The 5,826-nt window shown below is 35.5% G+C and overlaps 1 non-coding gene across 1 annotated transcript; it reads right to left on the bottom strand.

The window, feature by feature from the left end:
- Window positions 1-2,107: 2,107 nt before the first annotated feature.
- Window positions 2,108-2,213, bottom strand: LOC120292338. Its single transcript, XR_005550133.1, has one exon. It is a non-coding gene; the product is annotated as a small nucleolar RNA R71 (small nucleolar RNA).
- Between the last annotated feature and the right edge of the window lie 3,613 nt (window positions 2,214-5,826).

The following is a 5,826-nucleotide window of genomic DNA, read 5'->3' as shown; positions in this document are numbered from 1 at the left end:
ACAAGAATAAAAGAAGGGGGCTTTGTGCGTGCAAGTTTCGAAAACTTCAACAAGTGGGATTAACTTTGTTTCGTAGTGCTCGGTAAGAATTCAAATCCTTTGTTCATTTAATAGGAAGAATTTTAGGAGATAAACTATAAATTTGAATTTATGTAGATTTTAGTTCGCTCAGTTTGACTTAGAAGTTATTGAGTTGTGAAATTATGTGGTAATAAGAATTTAGGATGTTGTAAAGCCATGGGGTTCGACATAAATCAATTCTGAGTTACGGTTTGGTTAAAGCAAATTTTTAAAGTTCCAATGCCCTAATTATGCGTAGCTAGCAACCATTGACAACTCTATAAAAATAGGGTTAATTTACCTATTTTAGGTAGTAATTAATGCATTATCTATGAAAAAATATTTGGATTTCCTTCGGATTATTTGAATTTTCCTTGTTTATGCAGAATAATGAGATATGGAGAAGATAAGGAAAAGAATGGCAATTATCAAGAATTCAAATAAAAGCAGCAATGGAAAAGTGGAAATATCAAATTAGGATATTCTTGATTTTATTCCCTAATGTTATCTACAAGCATTGGGAGATAGATATTTTAGATTTCCTATAAATAGGAAGAGAGACAGCTAGGGTTTTTGGGGGGGGAGTTAGATCGTTTTCCATTATTCTGAGAGTTTTTCAAGTATTTTGAAGAGAAGACAAAAGCGGTGACAGAATTCTTGTTCTTTGATTCAAGATGCTGGGTTTGATTTATATTTTTACTTTTTCTTCTACTATGTTATAATTTTCTTTTGTTAGGGCTACGATGTAGCCTAACCATGATGATGTGAATTTCATGATTTTTATGTTTTACAATTGATTTCATTCATGTGAGTTATATATTATTGTGTTTAATGCTTTTGAGTAACTAGCCACCACTTGAATGATCTGATGTGCATGTTTGAGACTGAGAGGTGATAATATGCAATTGCTCATTATAATATATAACCATGAATTAAACGTGGATAGAAATATATTGCGTTATTTGTGTAGCTTTCGGTGATAAGGTGATCTAAAAGCCTCATTGTAAACCGAGAATATTCATAGTTTTTAATGCACTCATGTTTTTTTAATTCACATAGAGATATAGTGGATTAATAAGCTGAGTAGGTTTGCTATACCTAGAGATAGGATAGTAAATAGATTAGGAAATTCTGCTATCACATGTTTGATATCATTCTTGTATTCACAACAATCTGAAATTCATATCTAGTGGTTATGGTGAAATCGGATGCTCTAACATATTTATCTGATTGATTTTACTGCATTTAGTCTTCAAAGTCTTCAAGTTTCGTTTTTAATTTATTCTTAATTCTATTTTGATCTATTAGATAAATTTTAGAATTAATCTATTTTAGTATTTAATTAGTTTATTAATCATCGATCTCCGTGGGACGATACTTTATCTCATCATTATATTACATGTTTGATACGTGCACTTGCGTTTAGAATTTTACGAACAAGTTTTTGGCGCCGTTGCCTGGATCGTTTGTTTAATACTAATTAATATTGATACCAAATAATTCTAAGTTTAATCTAGCTTTCGTTTTGTTTTATTTTTCAGGGTGTACATCGGTTTATGACACGTAGCCAACAAGGGAAACTTGTTGAGCTTGATCCAGAAATCGAGCATACATTTAAAAGACGACTAAGAGAACAGAGAAATCAAGCTAAGATGGCAGACGGTGAGAATGAAAATCCACGTAGACTCTTAAGAGATTATGCTGCGCCAACAGTTCAAGGCACCACATCAAGTATCAGAAGACCTGCAATTCAAGCAAACAACTTTGAGATTAAGCCGTCACTTATTCAGATGCTTCAACAATCAGTGCAATTCAGTGGGCTACCAAGCGATGATCCAAATGCTCACATCGATGCTATTCTTGAAATCTGTGACACCATTAAATATAATGGAGTTACAGATGATGCTATTAGATTGAGATTATTTCATTCTCTCTTAGAGACAAAGCTAAGAGTTGGCTTTCTTCTCTTCCCGCAGATCAATTACTACATGGAATGATATGGCTCAGAAATTTCTTGGTAAGTTCTTTCCACCTGCAAAGTCTGCGAAGATGCGTAATGATATTACTAATTTTATGCAAATGGATAATGAATCATTATATGAAGCATGGGAAAGATTCAAAGAATTTCTTAGGAGATGCCCACATCACGGACTACCCGTATGGATGCAGGTACAAACTTTTTATAATGGCTCTACCGCAAATCTTCGTTCTATGATTGATGCAGCTGCAGGGGGGACTTTAAATAATAAAACACCAGAAGAAGCCCACAATCTATTAGAGGAGATGCCGTCCAATAGTTATCAGTGGCCTACTGAGAGATTACCAATGCGAAAAGTTAGCGGAGTTCATGAGGTGGATGCTTTTGCTGCAATTACTGCACAATTTGAAACACTCAACAAAAAGCTTGATAATATGAGTGTTTCAGCCATGAAAATTCACAATTTGACATGTGCTTTTTGTGGTGGAGGACATGTTAGCACAAAGTGTCAGGTAGGTAATACTTTCAAACAAACTAGTGAAAATTCTAACTTTGTTGGGAATTTTAACAGGTCACAGAATAATCCCTACTCCAACACATACAATCCAGGATGGCGCAATCATCCAAATTTTTCATGGAATAATCGAATGTGACGAGACCACCGGATTCAAACAATCGAAGAGACAAAGTCAAATTTGGAAGACATAGTCACCAAACTTGCTAATACGACTCATGACTTCATCAAAAGCATGGATGTGAGATTTCAAAATCAAGAGGCTTCAATCAGAAATCTGGAGATGCAAGTGGGTCAGTTAGCAAGCATGATGTCAGGAAGGCAGCAGGGTTCTTTGCCGAGCAACACAGAGAAAAATCCAATTGAAAACATAAAGGCTATTACCCCGAGAAGTGGTAAACAAGTGGGAGAAGAAGAGATTGTCGAGACAAGGAAAATGTGGTCAATAAACAATCAAATGAGACAAGCAAGAGTAAACTTTTTCCAGATAATCCCAAGCCATATGTGCCGTCAATTCCATTCCCTCGCGACTCCAAGCACAAAATAGATAAGCAATTTTCTAAATTTCTTGATGTATTTAAAAAATTGCACATTAACATTCCTTTTGCAGATGCTTTAGCGCAAATGCCTAGTTATGCAAAAAATTTTAAGGAGATTTTGGCAAACAAAAGGAAGCTAGAGGATTATGAGACTGTGAAGTTAAACGAAGAGTGCTCAGCCATCCTACAAAATAAATTGCCTCCGAAATTAAAAGATCCAGGAGTTTTACTATTCCTTGCACTATTGGGGATTCTTACTTTGAAAAAGCATTATGTGATTTAGGTGCAAGTATTAATCTGATGCCTTATTCAGTTTTCAAGAAATTAGGATTGGGTGAGGTAAAAGCAACCACGGTGTCACTTCAACTGGCTAATCGATCAATTAAATATCCGAGAGGTATTGTGGAAGATGTTTTGGTAAAAGTTGACAAATTTATCTTCCCTGCAGATTTCATAGTTCTTGACATGGAGGAAGATTTTGAGGTACCACTTATCTTAGGTCGACCTTTTCTAGCAACAGGAAGAACTCTTATTGATGTACAATAGGGGAAGTTGATCCTTAGAGTTCAAGATGATCTTGTTTCATTTAATGTTTTTGAAGCAATGAAATATCCATCTGATGATAATTCTTGTTTTAGAGTTGAGACAGTTGACAAGTTGGTGAATAAGGTTTTTCAGGAAAATATTTTTGAAGATCCACTTGAAGCATGTCTGATTCAACTAAGGGACAAAGATATTCAGAATGAGGAGATAAAGGAGTACGCAAATTTCATGGAGGCAATTCCACCATATTCAAGGTAAAAGGCAATTAAATTTGAGGAGTTGGGACAACACATTACAAAGCCTAAACCATCAATTGAAGAGCCTCCAATTCTTGAACTCAAACCCTTACCTTCTCATTTGAAATATGCTTATTTAGATGGAGTTTCTTCTTTACCGGTATTATATCTTCTTCTTTGACAGATTTGATGGAGGAGAAATTGCTCGAGTATTAAGAGAGCATAAAGGTGCAATTGGATGGAAAATAGCTGATATCAAGGGAATTAGTCCTTCAATTTGCATGCACAAAATTTTGATGGAGGAGCAATATAAACCCACTATCCAACCTTAGAGGCGTTTGAACCCGAAGATGCAAGAAGTAGTGAAAGCTGAGGAAGGAATAGTGCTCGGGCATAAAGTTTCTCAAAACGGAATAGAAGTCAATCGAGCCAAAGTGGAGGTCATTGCAAAATTACCTCCGCCAACATCTGTGAAACTTGTCAGAGGATTTTTGGGGCATGCAAGATTTTATAGGCGATTTATAAAAGATTTTTCAAAAATTGCTAAACCTCTTTCTAATATTTTGGAAAAAGATACTCATTTTAATTTTTCTGTTGAATGCATGCAGGCTTTTAACACTTTAAAGGAGAAGTTAATATCAGCACCAATTATGGCAGCACCAAATTGGGATTTACCTTTTGAGCTGATGTGTGATGCTAGTGATTCTGCAGTAGGAGCTGTTTTGGGACAAAGGAAGAATAAAATTTTTCGAACCATATACTATGCCAGTCGAACATTGTCAGGTGCACAATTGAATTATTCAACAACAGAAAAGGAACTTCTAGCGGTAGTATTTGCTTTTGATAAATTTCGTTCTTATTTAATTGGCTCAAAAGTTATAGTTTATTCTGACCACTCTGCTCTTAAGTATTTGCTTGAAAAGAAAAAATCAAAACCCAGGTTGATCAGGTGGATTCTATTGCTGCAAGAATTTGATTTGGAAATCAAAGATAAGAAGGAGACTGAAAATCTAATTGCAGATCACTTATCAAGAATTCCAAATTCAAAGGAAGAAGTAAGACCAATTTTGGAAGAGTTCCCTGATGAGAAATTTATTTCCATCATGTCCACAAAAATTCCCCGGTACGCCGACTTTGTAAATTATTTGGTAAGTAATGTTCTTCCTCCTGAATTATCATATCAACAGAAGAAAAAAAATTCTTTTATGATGTTAAAAATTATTTTTGGGAAGAACCTTTCTTGTTTAAAGTATGTGCAGATCAGGTCATAAGGAGATGTGTTCCAGATGAAGAGAAGGCAAACATTCTACATCATTGTCATGATGGAGAGGCAGGTGGCCATTTTGGTGCCACAAAAACTGCAGCTAAGATTTTACAATCTGGATTTTATTGGCCTACACTTTTTAAAGATGCATACTCTTATGTAGCTTCATGTGATAGGTGTCAAAGAACTAGAAATATTTCAAGAAAAAATGAGATGCCTTTAAACAACATTATTGTGTGTGAATTATTTGATGTTTGGGGTATTGATTTCATGGGACCCTTTACACATTCTTATGGAAATTTATACATTTTAGTGGCTGTGGAGTATGTGTCTAAGTGGGTAGAAGCTGTAGCATTGCCAACAAATAATGCTAAGGTTGTGGTGAAATTTTTGAGGGATAAGTACACTAATGGTGCCAAAAGTTGTGTACGGCGCTCACTTTGGTGCCAAAAGTTTCTGTCGGATCACTTAAGTGCCAAATCGGAGGAAAAACGCTCACTTTGGTGCCACCGGCAAAAGATTCCGGCCTCCGGCGAAAGATTCCGGCCAAAATGATTTTTTTTTTTAAAAAAAAATTGATAAGCCTTTAAATGATGTCGTTTTCGGTCCTCCTTAAGAAAACGACGTCGTTTTGCCGTCCTACGTGGATGGCTTCATGGAAACGACGCCGTTTAGCTCACATGGGGAAGAAA

The sequence above is a fragment of the Eucalyptus grandis genome, chromosome 3 (assembly GCF_016545825.1).
Source record: "Eucalyptus grandis isolate ANBG69807.140 chromosome 3, ASM1654582v1, whole genome shotgun sequence".
Lineage (NCBI taxonomy): Eukaryota > Viridiplantae > Streptophyta > Magnoliopsida > Myrtales > Myrtaceae > Eucalyptus > Eucalyptus grandis.
Note: the sequence above shows the minus strand (reverse complement) of the source record. Positions and strands in the feature narration are given on the sequence as shown.